We start from the raw sequence: 15,422 nt of genomic DNA on the forward strand, positions 1-15,422 counted from the left end.
TGGGTGGCTCCCTGGAACCCACCGGCGGTACATAAAAATATCCCATTGCAGTGCCCATCACAGCTGAGGTAGTAATGTCATGTTAAATGCAGGTGGAATTCGGCCCACACTGCATGCCCCAGTCAGACTGGGGTTCTTTAGAAGTGGAAACAGATGCATTTACAACTCCCTGTGGACCCACAGCATGGGTGGCTCCCTGGAACCCACCGGCGGTACATAAATATATCCCATTGCAGTGCCCATCACAGCTGAGGTAGTAATGTCATGTTTAATGCAGGTGGGCTTCGGCCCACACTGCATGCCCCAGTCAGACTGGGGTTCTTTAGAAGTGGACACAGATGCATTTACAACTCCCTGTGGACCCACAACATGGGTGGCTCCCTGGAACCCACCGGCGGTACATAAATATATCCCATTGCATTGCCCAACACAGCGGATGTAACGTCAGCTGTAATGCAGGTGGGCTAAAAATTCATTTGATTACACTGTAGGCGAGGGCCCCCAAAAATTGCTGTATCAACAGTACTAATGTACATCAGAAAAATTGGCCATGGCCAACCAAGAGGGCAGGTGAAACCCATTAATCGCTTTGGTTAATGTGGCTTAATTGGTAACTAGGCCTGGAGGCAGCCCAGTTAAAATAAAAATTGGGGGAGGTGAAAGTTTCAACACTTTAATGAGCATTGAAACGTATAAAAATTGTTTAGAAAAATTATATGACTGAGCCTTGTGGGCCTAAGAAAAATTGCCCGTTCGGTGTGATTATGTGAGGTTTCAGGAGGAGGAGCAGGAGGAGGAGGAGGAATATTATACACAGATTGATGAAGCGAAAAGGTCCCCGTTTTTGATGGGGATACAGAACGATGCTTCCATCCGCGGGTGCAGCCTACCTATTGCTTAGGTATCGCTGCTGTCCGCTGGTGGAGAAGAGAAGCCTGGGGAAATCCAGGCTTTGTTCATCTTGATGAGTGTTAGCCTGTCGGCACTGTCGGTTGACAGGCGGGTACGCTTATCTGTGATGATTCCCCCAGCCGCACTAAACACCCTCTCTGACAAGACGCTAGCCGCAGGACAAGCAAGCACCTCCAGGGCATACAGCACGAGTTCAGGCCACGTGCCCAGCTTCGACACCCAGTAGTTGCAGGGGGCAGAGGCGTCACGGAGGACGGTCGTGCGATCGGCTACGTACTCCCTCACCATCCTTTTACAGTGCTCCCGCCGACTCAGCCGTGACTGGGGAGCGGTGACACAGTCTTGCTGGGGAGCCATAAAGCTGTCAAGGGCCTTAAAGAGTGTTGACCTGCCTGTGCTGTACATGCTGCCTGATCTCCGCGCCTCCCCTGCTACCTGGCCCTCGGAACTGCGCCTTCGGCCACTAGCGCTGTCGTATGGGAATTTTACCATCAGTTTGTCCGCCAGGGTCCTGTGGTATAGCAACACTCTCGAACCCCTTTCCTCTTCGGGTATGAGAGTGGAAAGGTTCTCCTTATACCGTGGGTCGAGCAGTGTGTACACCCAGTAATCCGTAGTGGCCAGAATGCGTGTAACGCGAGGGTCACGAGAAAGGCATCCTAACATGAAGTCAGCCATGTGTGCCAGGGTACCTGTACGCAACACATGACTGTCCTCACTAGGAAGATCACTTTCAGGATCCTCCTCCTCCTCCTCCTCAGGCCATACACGCTGAAAGGATGACAGGCCAGCAGCATGTGTACCCTCACCAGTGGGCCAAGCTGTGTCTTCCCCCTCCTCCTCATCTTCCTCCTCCTCCTCCTCCTCACCGCGCTGAGATATAGACAGGAGGGTGCTCTGACTATCCAGCGACATACTGTCTTCCCCCGGCTCTGTTTCCGAGTGCAAAGCGTCTGCCTTTATGCTTTGCAGGGAACTTCTTAAGAGGCATAGCAGAGGAATGGTAACACTAATGATTGCAGCATCGCCACTCACCACCTGGGTAGACTCCTCAAACTTTCCAAGGACCTGGCAGTTGTCTGCCAACCAGGCCCACTCTTCTGAAAATAATTGAGGAGGCTGACTCCCACTGCGCCGCCCATGTTGGAGTTGGTATTCCACTATAGCTCTACGCTGCTCATAGAGCCTGGCCAACATGTGGAGCGTAGAGTTGCACCGTGTGGGCACGTTGCACAGCAGTCGGTGCACTGGCAGATTAAACCGATGTTGCAGGGTGCGCAGGGTGGCAGCGTCCGTGTGGGACTTGCGGAAATGTGCGCAGAGGCGGCGCACCTTTCCGAGCAGGTCTGACAAGCGAGGGTAGCTTTTCAGAAAGCGCTGAACCACCAAATTAAAGACGTGGGCCAGGCATGGCACGTGCGTGAGGCTGCCGAGCTGCAGAGCCGCCACCAGGTTACGGCCGTTGTCACACACGACCATGCCCGGTTGGAGGCTCAGCGGCGCAAGCCAGCGGTCGGTCTGCTCTGTCAGACCCTGCAGCAGTTCGTGGGCCGTGTGCCTCCTATCTCCTAAGCTGAGTAGTTTCAGCACGGCCTGCTGACGCTTGCCCACCGCTGTGCTGCCACGACGAGCGACACCGACTGCTGGCGACGTGCTGCTGCTGCTGACACATCTTGATTGCGAGACAGAGGTTGTGGAGGAGGAGGAGGAGGGTGGTTTAGTGGAGGAAGCATACACCGCCGCAGATACCACCACCGAGCTGGGGCCCGCAATTCTGGGGGTGGGTAGGACGTGAGCGGTCCCAGGGTCTGACTCTATCCCAGCCTCCACTAAATTCACCCAATGTGCCGTCAGGGAGATATAGTGGCCCTGCCCGCCTGTGCTTGTCCACGTGTCCGTTGTTAAGTGGACCTTGGCAGTAACCGCGTTGGTGAGGGCGCGTACAATGTTGCGGGAGACGTGGTCGTGCAGGGCTGGGACGGCACAGTGGGATTGATATCTCTATTTGAGCTCTATAACTGATATGCAATCTATTACGCCATGCTTCTAGCTGACTTGGAGGGCTTTGCCAGGCCTGCGGCTGCCACTGGTGCTCATCAGCTCCTTATAATCACCTAATGGAATCCTGATGGACTGCTAGCCGCTCCCTGACTATTGAGGTGCCTCAGCATCTAGGGGAGTGTGTGGCAAGGACTGAGATTAGTGAATTAGGTAGAGCCCTTTGTGCTGAACCCATTAAACTCCCCACCTACACCTTTCCAACTCAGGTAAGTTGTTAATCAGGGCTTGTCAGATGTCAGGTGATCCAAGAGGCTTATACATAAGTGGTAACTTGGAAGATCTGGTCCGGCACATAGTCCATATCAGGGAGCGAACATTTACATTCAATCACCACAGAAAGTGAAAATATAAATCTGAGATCGGGCAGATATTGTCAGAACAAATACATAAGATCAGACTTAGAATTCACGACTAACGGAACCCGGGCACACAACTCCATAATCCAGGAAACTCATGTACCAATAGTTTCCTGTGCCAATCCCCTCCCAGGGAAGGAAATGGCTGTAATGTACAAAGAACCCATATTGCCCGAATGACATCACAACATTTCATCCAAAACCATTCATTCAATATGTCTTCTAAGGGTTAATCCTCCTTCTCAGTGAGGTGATTGGCACAGAAAACCTTTCCTACGTGAGTCTTACTGGATTACGGAGATGTGCGCCCGGGTTCTGTTAGGCTTGAAGTCTAAGTAAGATCTTATGTATTCCTGTTGGCAGTATCTACCGGATCAGTAAATGTTTGCACCCTGATATGGGCTATTATGCCACACCAGCTTTCCCAAGTTATCACTTATGTATAAGACTCTTAGCTCTCCTGAAATCTGGAGTGTTCAGAGCTCATCTGAGCGTCAAACATGTAGGGGGTTTGTTTTATCGGGCTGTGCGCCCCAAGTTGTATAGTCCTGTATAAATAAAGTCTGATATGTTACACTGAGGGTGCGGGCAGACGAGCGCATAAACGGCACGTTTTTGCGACCAAACATATATACGTGACCATCTGAGGCAATGGTTTCGAATGTATTCGTTCACATGGTCGTGATCGGTGAAAAACGTTTTCTCGGGCGATTATACGTTGCGCTCGTGCGAACGTAAATACGCCTACGCTCGTCTGCCCGCACCCTGAAGTTGTAGAACCTTTCCCATGTGATCACAGCTGTATATTACTGTGTGCGACTCTTCCTAGTATATGACCCTATAGTGATGAGATGGAGGGGAGACGCCCTTGCTGGGCTCAGTGCTGGAATACGGTTCTTACCATTATCATTTATGAAAGGATCACCAAGTCCGGGATCGGCAGTGATTCTCCCCTCACTACTTATACACATAATGGGTACCAGCTCTCCCTCATCTCCATCAGTTCTGAGGAAACATCATCTAATAGGAACAGGAAAGATCGGCCCAAATACAAACATGTAAGTTACACAAGTAAACTTTTATGAACAGTTAGAAACAAGTTTAGAGACGTGTGAAATATTCTATGTACACGGCTGATATAAAGGTGGGTTATCTGGATTATATTTGTTTCCGGATAACGGATGTTTATCGGTAATTACATACATTTCTTATTCATCATGGTTAGAAAAAACAGGTTTAAAAAATAGCTTCTCTCCTGTGTGAACTTTTTGATGTTGCAGTAAATTTGTTTTGTGAGTAAAACATTTCCCTCATTCTGAACATGAAAATGACTTCTCTCCTATGTGAGTGTCCTGATGTTTAACAAGGTCTGATTTCTGTGTAAAACATTTCCCACAATCTGTACATGAATATAGCTTCTCTCCTGTGTGAGTTCTCTGATGTGTAACAAGGTCTGATTTCCTTGTAAAATATTTCCCACATTCTGAACATACAAACGGCTTCTCTCCCGTGTGAATTCTCTGATGTTTTACAAGGCTAGATTTAAAAGCAAAACATTTCCCACATTCTGAACATACAAATGGCTTCTCTCCTGTGTGAATTCTCTGATGTTTTACAAGGCGAGATTTAAAATCAAACCATTTCCCACATTCAGAACATGAAAATGTCTTCTCTCCTGTGTGAATTCTCTGATGTGTAACAAGGTCTGATTTCACGATAAAATATTTCCCACATTCTGAACATACAAACGGCTTCTCACCTGTGTGAATTCTCTGATGTGCGACAAGGCGATATTTAAAAGCAAAACATTTCCCACATTCTGAACATGAAAATGTCTTCTCTCCCGTGTGAATTCTCTGATGTTTAACAAGGTCTGATTTCTGTGTAAAACATTTCCCACATTCTGAACATGAAAATGTCTTCTCTCCCGTGTGAATTCTCTGATGTTTAACAAGGTCTGATTTCTGTGTAAAACATTTCCCACATTCTGTACATGAATATGGCTTCTCTCCTGTGTGAATTCTCTGATGTGTAACAAGATTTGATTTAAAATCAAACCATTTCCCACATTCTGTACATGAAAATGTCTTCTCTCCTGTGTGAATTCTCTGATGTTTTACAAGGCGAGATTTAAAAGCAAAACATTTCCCACATTCTGAACATACAAATGGCTTCTCACCTGTGTGAATTCTCTGATGTGCGTCAAGGCGAGATTTAAAATCAAACCATTTGCCACATTCTGAACATGAAAATGTCTTCTCTCCTGTGTGAATTCTCTGATGTGTAACAAGGTCTGATTTCCTTGTAAAATATTTCCCGCATTCTGAACATACAAATGGCTTCTCACCTGTGTGAATTCTCTGATGTGCGTCAAGGCGAGATTTAAAATCAAACCATTTGCCACATTCTGAACATGAAAATGTCTTCTCTCCTGTGTGAATTCTCTGATGTGTAACAAGGTCTGATTTCCTTGTAAAATATTTCCCGCATTCTGAACATACAAATGGCTTCTCTCCTGTGTGAATTCTCTGATGTTTTACAAGATGTGATTTCACGGTAAAATATTTCCCACATTCTGAACATACAAACGGCTTCTCTCCTGTGTGACTTCTCATATGTTTTACAAGGCCTGTTTTATTAGTAAAACATTTCCCACATTCTGAACATACAAACGGCTTCTCTCCTGTGTGAATTCTCATATGTTTTATGAGGCCTGCTTTATGAGTTAAACATTTCCCACATTCTGAACAAGAAAATGGCTTCTCACCTGTGTGAATTCTCTGATGTTTTACAAGGCGAGATTTAAAAGCAAAACATTTCCCACATTCTGAACATACAAATGGTTTCTCTCCTGTGTGAATTCGCTGATGTGTAACAAGATTTGATTTTGTTGTAAAACATTTCCCACACTCAGAACATGAATATGGCTTCTCCTTTCTGTCAGCTCTTTGAGGTTTTCTCCTTCTGTGAAATTTAGCAGTCTGTGATGAATCAGAAGATGGGACCTGTATGAGAGGATCAGATGATGGGTCTTTACTGTGAAGGGCTGAGGAGATATCTGGGATAATCGCAGGTTCTTCATATGTAGCATGTATGATACCACAAGCCTCTGCTTTACAATCTGCAGATATCAGACATCCCTCTGAGCTCCCGGTACCGTCATCTGCCAAGAATAAAGTTAATTTCTTTTTCATATTATAGATCTTAAAAATGATCCTGACAGAGCAAGTGAGTGAGGATCATTCACTCATAGAAGTCACTTGGTTTGCAGCTCACATAACCACCAAGTGATTGTCTGCAGAAAACATCACCAAAAACTACAGCTGTGAATTGGGACTTACAAGTAACTAATTCTGGTTTTCATCAATAACATGGGGGTCCTGGGGGGTCTGAAAAAGGGTCATGAAGAGTAATTTGCAGCAGAGTCCCCCACAAGCCCCGGGCTCCTGTCCCCGGTAGATCTCCGAGCCCAAGCTACAGGAATAGTATATTCCATACAGATGGAGTTCGGCCATTTCTGCACCAACATTAGTACTCATATAAAATCTCCCATGAAGCCAGATGTCAGTAACACACGGTGTGCAGCAAATACAGAACTGCTCATCTATAAGACAGCTTGGTACATACAGTAATTCTATATTCTGTCACCTCAGACCAGGACTAGGCCGGGGCAGGGAGGCATTCTGAGTCTTGGATTGGGTCCCCATGGGTTCTTTGTATGCCCCTGCTTCTACTTGCAGTCTATACACTTCATAGTTCCCGGTCATGCGGCAAGCTCTGCTCTGTAATCCTGCAGTCGGGCTGGGATACATCTGTAAAATGTGCCCTTAATGCGCTCATCTGAAACTGGTCATAAAGGGGAAATACAGTTCCTGGTTCTGTATACATGTACACAGCTTGGCTCAGCTGCTGTATTTACGTACTAAGCTTGGTTCTGGTATTGCATCTATGTATATCACCAAGCTTGGTTCTGGTGCTGTAATTATGTTATGGCCTTGGTTCTGATTCCTGTTAAATAGATAAACAAGGATGCAAGGACACATTGTGGCCGGTCACACACAAGCAGACCGTGCCCACCGACTGCGGCCAGTCGCCATGCAATTATGCCAGTATTTTGTGTGGCCAACTGCACCGTGTGTTTCCACCCTTAAAGTGTGTTCACACACGGCAGATTGTGCTGCAGGTCCACACCAAAACCTGCATGACAATCCACACTATACGGTGCGGGTTATGGCACAGATCTGCAGTAGATTTCCTGCTTTCAACTGAAGGGGTGAAGTCTGAAGCAGATCTGCATCAAAATACACACCAGTGCTAAAGACTGAAATGTGATGCAGATTTGTTGTGGTCTTTACCCACTACGTGTGACACATCCTTATGTCGGGCCGCTACTCATGGGCCGGTGATATATTCCTGCCAGCCGGGCCCTGACCATTACACAGAGCCGCCAGGAGATATATTGGGCTCCCATATAATGAGATTAATGAGAGCCCCAGGGGACGGGTGGGCGGTGGTGTTGGCATCTTTAGTGGGAGGTGGGGAGCAGAGTAACCGGTCATTGACCACTGGGGGGCTCCTTAACCCCTTAATGACACGGCCTATTTTGGCGTTGAGGACCAAGCGCTTTTTGGTACTTTTCCATCTCCATTTTTCAAAAGCCATAACTTTTTTATTTTTCCATCGATGCGGCCGTATAAGTGCTTGCTTTTTGCGTGGCGAGCTGTAGTTTTTTTCGGTGCTATTTTGGGGAATGTACAGCTTTTTTGATCACTTTTATTGCATTTTTTGGGAGGCAAAATGCTAAAAAGCATGTTCAACTTTTTGTACACTTCGTGTCGGACGCGTCAATGCCAAATATGCTATTAAAAAAAGCACAAAAATGGGTTTTTTTACATTTTGTTTTACTCTTTTTTTTACACAATGTGAGTCCCTCTGAGGGACTTGCAGCACTATGCCTATGATCGCTGTGATAAGGCATGGCAGGGCTACTGCTCTGCCATGCCTTATCGCTTATACAGCAATCATAGGCATTGGCAATACAGGACGACATAGTCTGGCGATAACATTGCGAGAGCCGGACGGAGACAGAGAGGGAGCACGCTCCCTCTTTGAACTCTTTCCCTGCCGCGATCTACTTAGATTGCGGCAGGGAAGGGGTTAACAGCGGGGGGCGCAACTCCGATGCCCCCCCCCCCCGCTGTTGCAGCAGGACGCCGGCTGTGACCGACAGCCGGCTCCCGCTGCGGGATAGCGCGAGGTCAGTCATGATCTCGCGCTATCCCGATGACATACCGGCACGTCATGTTGTGGGAAGTACGAGGCTCCCATGATGTACCGGTACGTCATATAGCGGGAAGGGGCTAAAGGGATCCAACCGCCCGAGATATAATTCCTACTGCTAGTGTGCAGAGTGCTGGCGATCACTGACTTGGCTCAGGACATACTGATATCTTTACTGACAGGCAGGCAGCAGCCAGCGGTCAGCGGGGGCCTCTGTAACCATTTATCCTGCCCTGATGGCGGTCCGGCCATTAGACTCTTCCTGATTCTGAACTAACTCTTTGGAGCCATTAGAGAACACATCTGTAAGCCGTTACTTTATCTCCAACCCCCTTATAATCGGCTCAGACGTTATATTAGGATGAAACTACTCGGAATCTGTTTCCTAATTGTGCCCATTTATGGCAACTGGAAGAGTATTACGGTGAGATCACACACTGCGGGATTGTATAATCTACAGTACAGTGTAAGGGAGTGGGATTCTAAGAAACCGCATTCACTCCCAGCTGAGAGATAAGATGTGACACCGGAAATATGATTTATCTGGTCGGCCATATTCAGATGGCTGAGTGAGAGTTGTGCCTGAGAACTCGCATTGGACATCACATGGGCACATATGGACTGTGTGCTGCCCCATGCTGGCAGGCAGTAGACATTGCATGTCCGATTCTGGTCAGTGAATCAAACCAGAATAGGACAGTTTTTTATGTGAATCACATAAATGAAAAAGCTTATGTTAACCCCTTAGTGATGAAGCCTGTTTGCGCCTTAGTGACGGAGCAAATTTTTGAAATCTGACATGTGTCACTTTAACATACAATAACTCTGTAAAGGTTTTGCATATCCAAGGGATTCTGACATTGTTTGTTGCAGCTAAATGAAGTACAATATGTGGCGAAAAAGCAGACCACTAGAATTTGTGTAGATTTATTAAAAGCACCATTTGTCATTTTTTCCCCATTTTCTATTGCAATATCTTCTTTTCAGCAAGCATAAAATGCTCCCTGGTAGCTTTACATCCCTCCATATTACCGAGGAGATGACCAGCCGGCCTATGTGCATCAGCGGTCAGACTAAAGATCATTCGTTCCCGTAGCAGTAATTCTTTGCATGTGTAAAACATAAAGTAAACCAGCAGCGACCGACCTGCCTACCGATCAGCGCTGGTTACATCAGATCAAGAGTTGGTCAGTGTAAAAGGACCCTTCGTACCGGAGCTGGAAAACCATTTCTCCCTCATCAGTATAGACATCATATAATGAATAGTAGTCCTCGCTCACATAGGTGTGTTTCATGTTCGTGCTGTAAATGCCCATCCTGTGTTATCACCTATAACGGTATCACATGTCATCCATATTTAGTTTGTACTCCAGCTGAATGAATAAATCTACATAACTATCTGCAGCCGGTGACCGAGGAGAATCTGTGACTAATAGATCACAGACTGAGCATGAGTCAACAATGTGATGCAGTAGCAAAAAAATAGGCAAAACCAATTCTGGAATGTATTAAGATTAGAGATGAGCGGGCAGGTGCTCGCATAAGGCACTACTTGCTCGAGCAGTTTGCCTTAGCGAGTACGCTCGCTCATCTCTAATTAAGATAAACAGAGAGTCTAGATCACATGAGGTCATTATCCCCTCTATCTTCCTTAGTCAGACCTCATCTGGAATACTGTGTCCAGTTCTGGGCACCCCGATTTAAAAAAAGACAGACAAACTGGAGCAAGTTCAGAGAAGAGTTACCAGGATGGTGAGCGGTCTGCAAATATTGTGCTATGAGGATTGGTAATTATTTGGGAATGTTCAGGTTGCAAAAGCAAAAGGTCAAGAGGAGACTTAATAGATGTCTACAAATATCTGAAGGGCTGTCACACTGCAGACCAGCCCTATTCTCATCTGCACAAGGAAAGACTAGAAGCAATGGGATGAAACTGAAAGGGAGGAGAAACAGATTAGACATTAGAAAAAAACTTTCTGACAGTGAGGGTGATCAATGAGTGGAACAGGTTACCACGGGAGGTGGCGAGTTCTCCTTCCATGGAAATGTTCAAACAAAGGCTGGACAAATATCTGTCTGGGATGATTTAGTGATCCTGCACTGAGCAGGGGCTGGACCCGATGACCCTGGAGGTCCCTTCCAACTCTTCCATTCTATGATTCTTCTCTGCTGTATTTAGTGGTTACTACTCACCTGGGCGGTTACCTGTAGGAATCCCCTCTTTACACCGCTGATCGCCCCTCACATTTGTCTCTGTAGTCGTAATATTGGTTAGATCTTCATCCGGATACAAAAGCTGTGAGACAAATATTGTAAAAGTCAGCAGACGGTTGGAGAAGTCGTGTGGAAGGTTTTACATGACCAGAAAAGGTCATTAATCATCATGATGACCAAAACTGACCGGACAGCAGCAGTTATCAGTCACATCAAAATTGGAGGCTTCCTAAATTGATTCGGTCATCAGGTTCATGAAGTTTGGCTTCATTAAAACGCTTGTTTTCAGAATTAAGTGCGTTTCTCTTCCCGATTATCTGACAAGTGTATTTCTTTTTATCTTTAGCTGTACTGACAATTATCCGGGATTTACGTCCAGATGTCTTGGTTTACTAGTCTTGGTCATCAGACAAGTAATTGTGGACAGTTTTTGGCACCGGTACTCAAGAAAGACATATCAGAGCTTGAGCGGGTTCAAAGAAGGGCAAAAAAAACCCAACTAATAAGTAGAATGGGCGGACTACAACACCCAGAAAGGTTAGCAAAATTATTTTTTTTTTAAAAAGTCAGCTGAGGGGCAACCAAATAACTATATATAGATATATCAGGGGTCAATACAGAGATCTCTCCGATCATCTATTTATACCCAGGACTGTAACTAGGGGGCGCCATCTTCGTCTAGAGGGAAGGTTTCTACGCAACATCGAATGGGGTACTTTATTGTAAGAGCAGTGATACTATGGTACTTTCTGCCTGAGGACATGGTGATGGTGTACTCACTAAAAGAGTACAAGAGGGGCCTGGAGTGTAATAATATTACATGTTCTATCACTGATTACTTCAGAAAAGTGAGCGATACAGGGATTATTCCGATTGCTAGATTGCAGTCGGGAAGTGTTAGCATTTGTTCATGGAGGTCTGGTTTATGCATTTTCCTCCCAGCTTTCTCTAGCACTGTTGGGAATGTCTATGAGAGTGTTCTGCTACCTGTTGAACCTGGTTAGCAATTAGGGAGGGCTCTTATTCCGGTCTTAGCTGTGGTCCTGTGCTGGTTATTCTCAGTCTTCACCTGATGGTTGTTGGAATCAGAACTGCATCTTGGTCTCCTGTTTTTCCCAGATCATCTCAAGCCAAGTACTGTGGTTAGTGGTGGTAGTTGTATTCTTACTTAAATGTTTTGCTTCTGTTGCAGATAGGGACAGTGAGTGGCCGAGGAACGTGGGTTTGGTGGGTTCCTATTAGGACGGGACATCTGCTTTGGACAGAGGTGGGAATGTAGAGAACTACTAGAAAGTTTGATCCTTTATTTCTTTTTATGTTCTATTTTCTTTAGCAAATATTGCAATTTTTCAGCAATTAAACAAGGAGAAGTATTTACAGTAAATATATTGTAAGCTAAATTGTATAAAGATTTGTAAAAAGTTGCCAAAGTGTCTATGATTTCCTGAGGGTTAAAAAGCTTATTGCTTTGGGAGTCACGGATAAAGGGTACGTGGAGTTTAGATGATTGTGATTTAGCTGTTTTGCTAGTAGGGCTCCTGGCTTCTTGCCTTGCCAGTAATAGTCACTCTCAGTTTTCTTAGGGCAGGTCGTGGTCGTACATCTGGAGCTGCTGAAGTTGGTGGTTTACAGTAACTATCTATTCAGCTCTCTCTGCGGAAAAAGCTAGTTTATTTTGTCTGTGTAGTGAACATATTTGTGTTTTTCATTCTAGTTGGAGAATTTCTAAGGTTTTTGTCATAGGACATGGTTTTTTTTTAACAAAGTGGCTTCTTATAAAGGCCTTATGGGCGCACCAAAGGATGGAGGCAGAAAGCATATAGTTGTTTTGACAGATTTTAATAGAAAAGTGATTCATGTGTTCCTGAATTGATATCATTATAGAGGCGTGATCTGACCATGATATGGTGCCTATGGTTGTGGAAGTGACATTACTAAGGTTTCTATCCACCAACATAAAATCAATATATTGTACTGCGCACCTTATGAAGGTGTGAGAAGAAAGTATTATTGCGATCAGTTTGATCTTGAATGCGCCGAATATTAAATAAATTATTACTATTGAAAAAAGGGACATGAAACTATACTATATACTACCCCACTATACGCGACATTTATAACAACCTTGTCTAATATTCCAGGATTGAAGCTGGTGCCCCGAGAACTGTCACCACCCACGAGAGCCACGGTCGATGCCTGGAAGTCCCTTAAACAGAAGCTAAATAATTAGAATTGCCTACAGAAACCAACATTACCTATCGAACCCTAACTACCTAATCCCAAACGTAGCTTTATCAAACTGAAGGCGATTAGTAGACGATCGTATATCGGCAGATGGGGTGAAGTCCTTTGAATTGTTACAGACGGCTTATTGGGTTCCAGATAGAGATAGGCTTAAATACATCAGGATCAGTTTCTTCCTATGTAATTTCCCAATTACTATTATTCCCTTTGGATATCATAACTAAAGTCACTGCACAGCCAAATCTGAGGAAATCGGAGACATACTGCTTCTACAATATGCTAACAGGGAACCATAGTCAGGAAAAAAGCCAATAAGTTAAATTGGGAAAAATAATTGGGAGAAAAAATTTCTATCAGAATGTGGTTGGAAGCATTTAAAGGAGCGGTACAATCCACAGAAGGGGCAGCTATTCGAGTCCAAATTAAAATTGTAGGTGAGATGGAACTATTCTCCCCAGCTTATGGCCAGCAGTATAAATAGGTGAAGTGGTACTTGCTGGAGAGAATGTGGACAGATCAGTATTTGATCTCCCATATTTTGGTTCTGCCTGAAACTGAAGGGCTTTTGGGAAGAAATTTTTGCCCTCTTATAAAAAACTTAAAAAAAAAATACCCTAAGGGTTCCGAGTCTGGCTCTTCTGCTGATGAACTTAGATAGCTTCCCCAAGCCTGGCAGGTACCCGATAGGTCATGCTTTTATAGTTCAATCCGTTTTTATTGAAATTTTCAATAGGATAGGTTAGAAAACATACAACTTAAAAAGGTCTAGCAAGACCTATAAAACATGTATAACAAAAGACATAAATAAATCGGCCTCTTCTTGAAAATATCCATCTAAATAAAACTCTTGGAGGGGCCTAGTGGGTGACCCCAATAATGGTAATACCCGAACATGCAATTTGAGAATAAAATGTTTGCGGTCTGTAGTATTCGGGTAGAAGCCCGAGGCCTTATCCTCTTGCAACAATGAAAACAAAAATGACATATACAAAAGAGAGAAGAGACAAAAAGAGAGATGAATTATGGGAAGAGAAAAAGCAAGAAGGCAAAATGAATAATAAAATATAAAATAAATAATATTTCTAAATAAGTAAAAAAAAAGGATGGGTAAACTAAAGGGTAGATAGTTGGTTGAAGGAAGCGGGAGAAACGGGGAGGGGGAATCCCCCAAGAATGTTTAATATCCAGATTACTACCTTCTAATAACCCGTCTCACCCCCGCGGCAATTGAGCAACTAGGAAAAGAGCGCTCGGAAATCTGAAGAAGATTCAAAGTCGATCCACAATTGCCATACCGACAGAAATTTTTCAGATTCTCTATTATGTTCTGCACATAATTCCTCCATATGGCGCAGATGAGACATTTCCTAAAGCCACTCAGTCATGGAAGGAATTGGTGTGGAACGCCACTGGCTCGGGATAACTGCTCTTGCTGCTGCTAAAAACCCTTTTTCTGTGAACCTATTGAGCCCGGCAGTATGGATGGGAGAGCAATTTGGGCATTATTGTTAATATTTCCCCGGATGATTAAGTTATATGTGGAGAATACCTTGTCCCAGAAAGGTCTCAACAAGTCACAGCTCCACCGAATGTGCGTCATTGTACCCCTATCAGTTCCACAGCGCCAACACACCTCAGACACTGAAGGGAATATAGCATGAAGGCGGGTAGGATATCTATACCATCTTGTAAGAATTTTGTAATTTTTTTCCTGTGCAGCACAGGCCATGAACAGTTTATGAGTAAAGATGAATGCCTTCCGCCACTCATTCTGTGAGATCATGACTCCAATTTCCTGTTCCCAAGCCCATTTGAAACCAGGATCCGTGGTGTATGTTTCTTGGATCAGCAGACCATATATCAGGGATACTACGTGTGTCGGAGGGGACCCTCTTGAAAATAGACTCTCAAAAGTTGTGAGGGCTGTTAGAAAAGTGTTTCTATCTCCTTGAGTGTTAAGAAAAGAGCGAAGTTGGTGAAATTCTAACCAGGAGAGATTCAGTTCACCAAACCTAGATCTTAATTCTTGAAAGGAAGGCACTGAGGGGCCACCTAGGACATTGCGAACCCGGGGGTCCTCTCGAGCCTCCCAACCCATGAAAAGACCTTGGCTGTTACCTGGTGGGAATGCTGGGTTGGAGAAAAGTGGTGTGAGGGGACTATCTAGACTTGACAGGATCTGCTTTTGTATTTTCGAGTCCCAGAGTTTAAGTGTCTCTTTCAATAGGTAATTGGTAGATAGGATTTGAGCTCTGTCACAGGGACGAATCCATGGGAGAAGTCTTATCGGAATCGAGCAATCCGCCTGTTCTAACTGTATCCACTGCTTGTGAGCTGAGTGGTAGTGCCAGTCCA

General features: G+C 44.9%; 1 pseudogene; it reads right to left on the minus strand.

The window, feature by feature from the left end:
• Nucleotides 1–15,422, minus strand: part of LOC136627318 (zinc finger protein 850-like) — a 166,426-nt pseudogene that overhangs the window by 103,626 nt on the left and 47,378 nt on the right.

The sequence above is a fragment of the Eleutherodactylus coqui genome, chromosome 5 (genome assembly GCF_035609145.1).
Source record: "Eleutherodactylus coqui strain aEleCoq1 chromosome 5, aEleCoq1.hap1, whole genome shotgun sequence".
Lineage (NCBI taxonomy): Eukaryota > Metazoa > Chordata > Amphibia > Anura > Eleutherodactylidae > Eleutherodactylus > Eleutherodactylus coqui.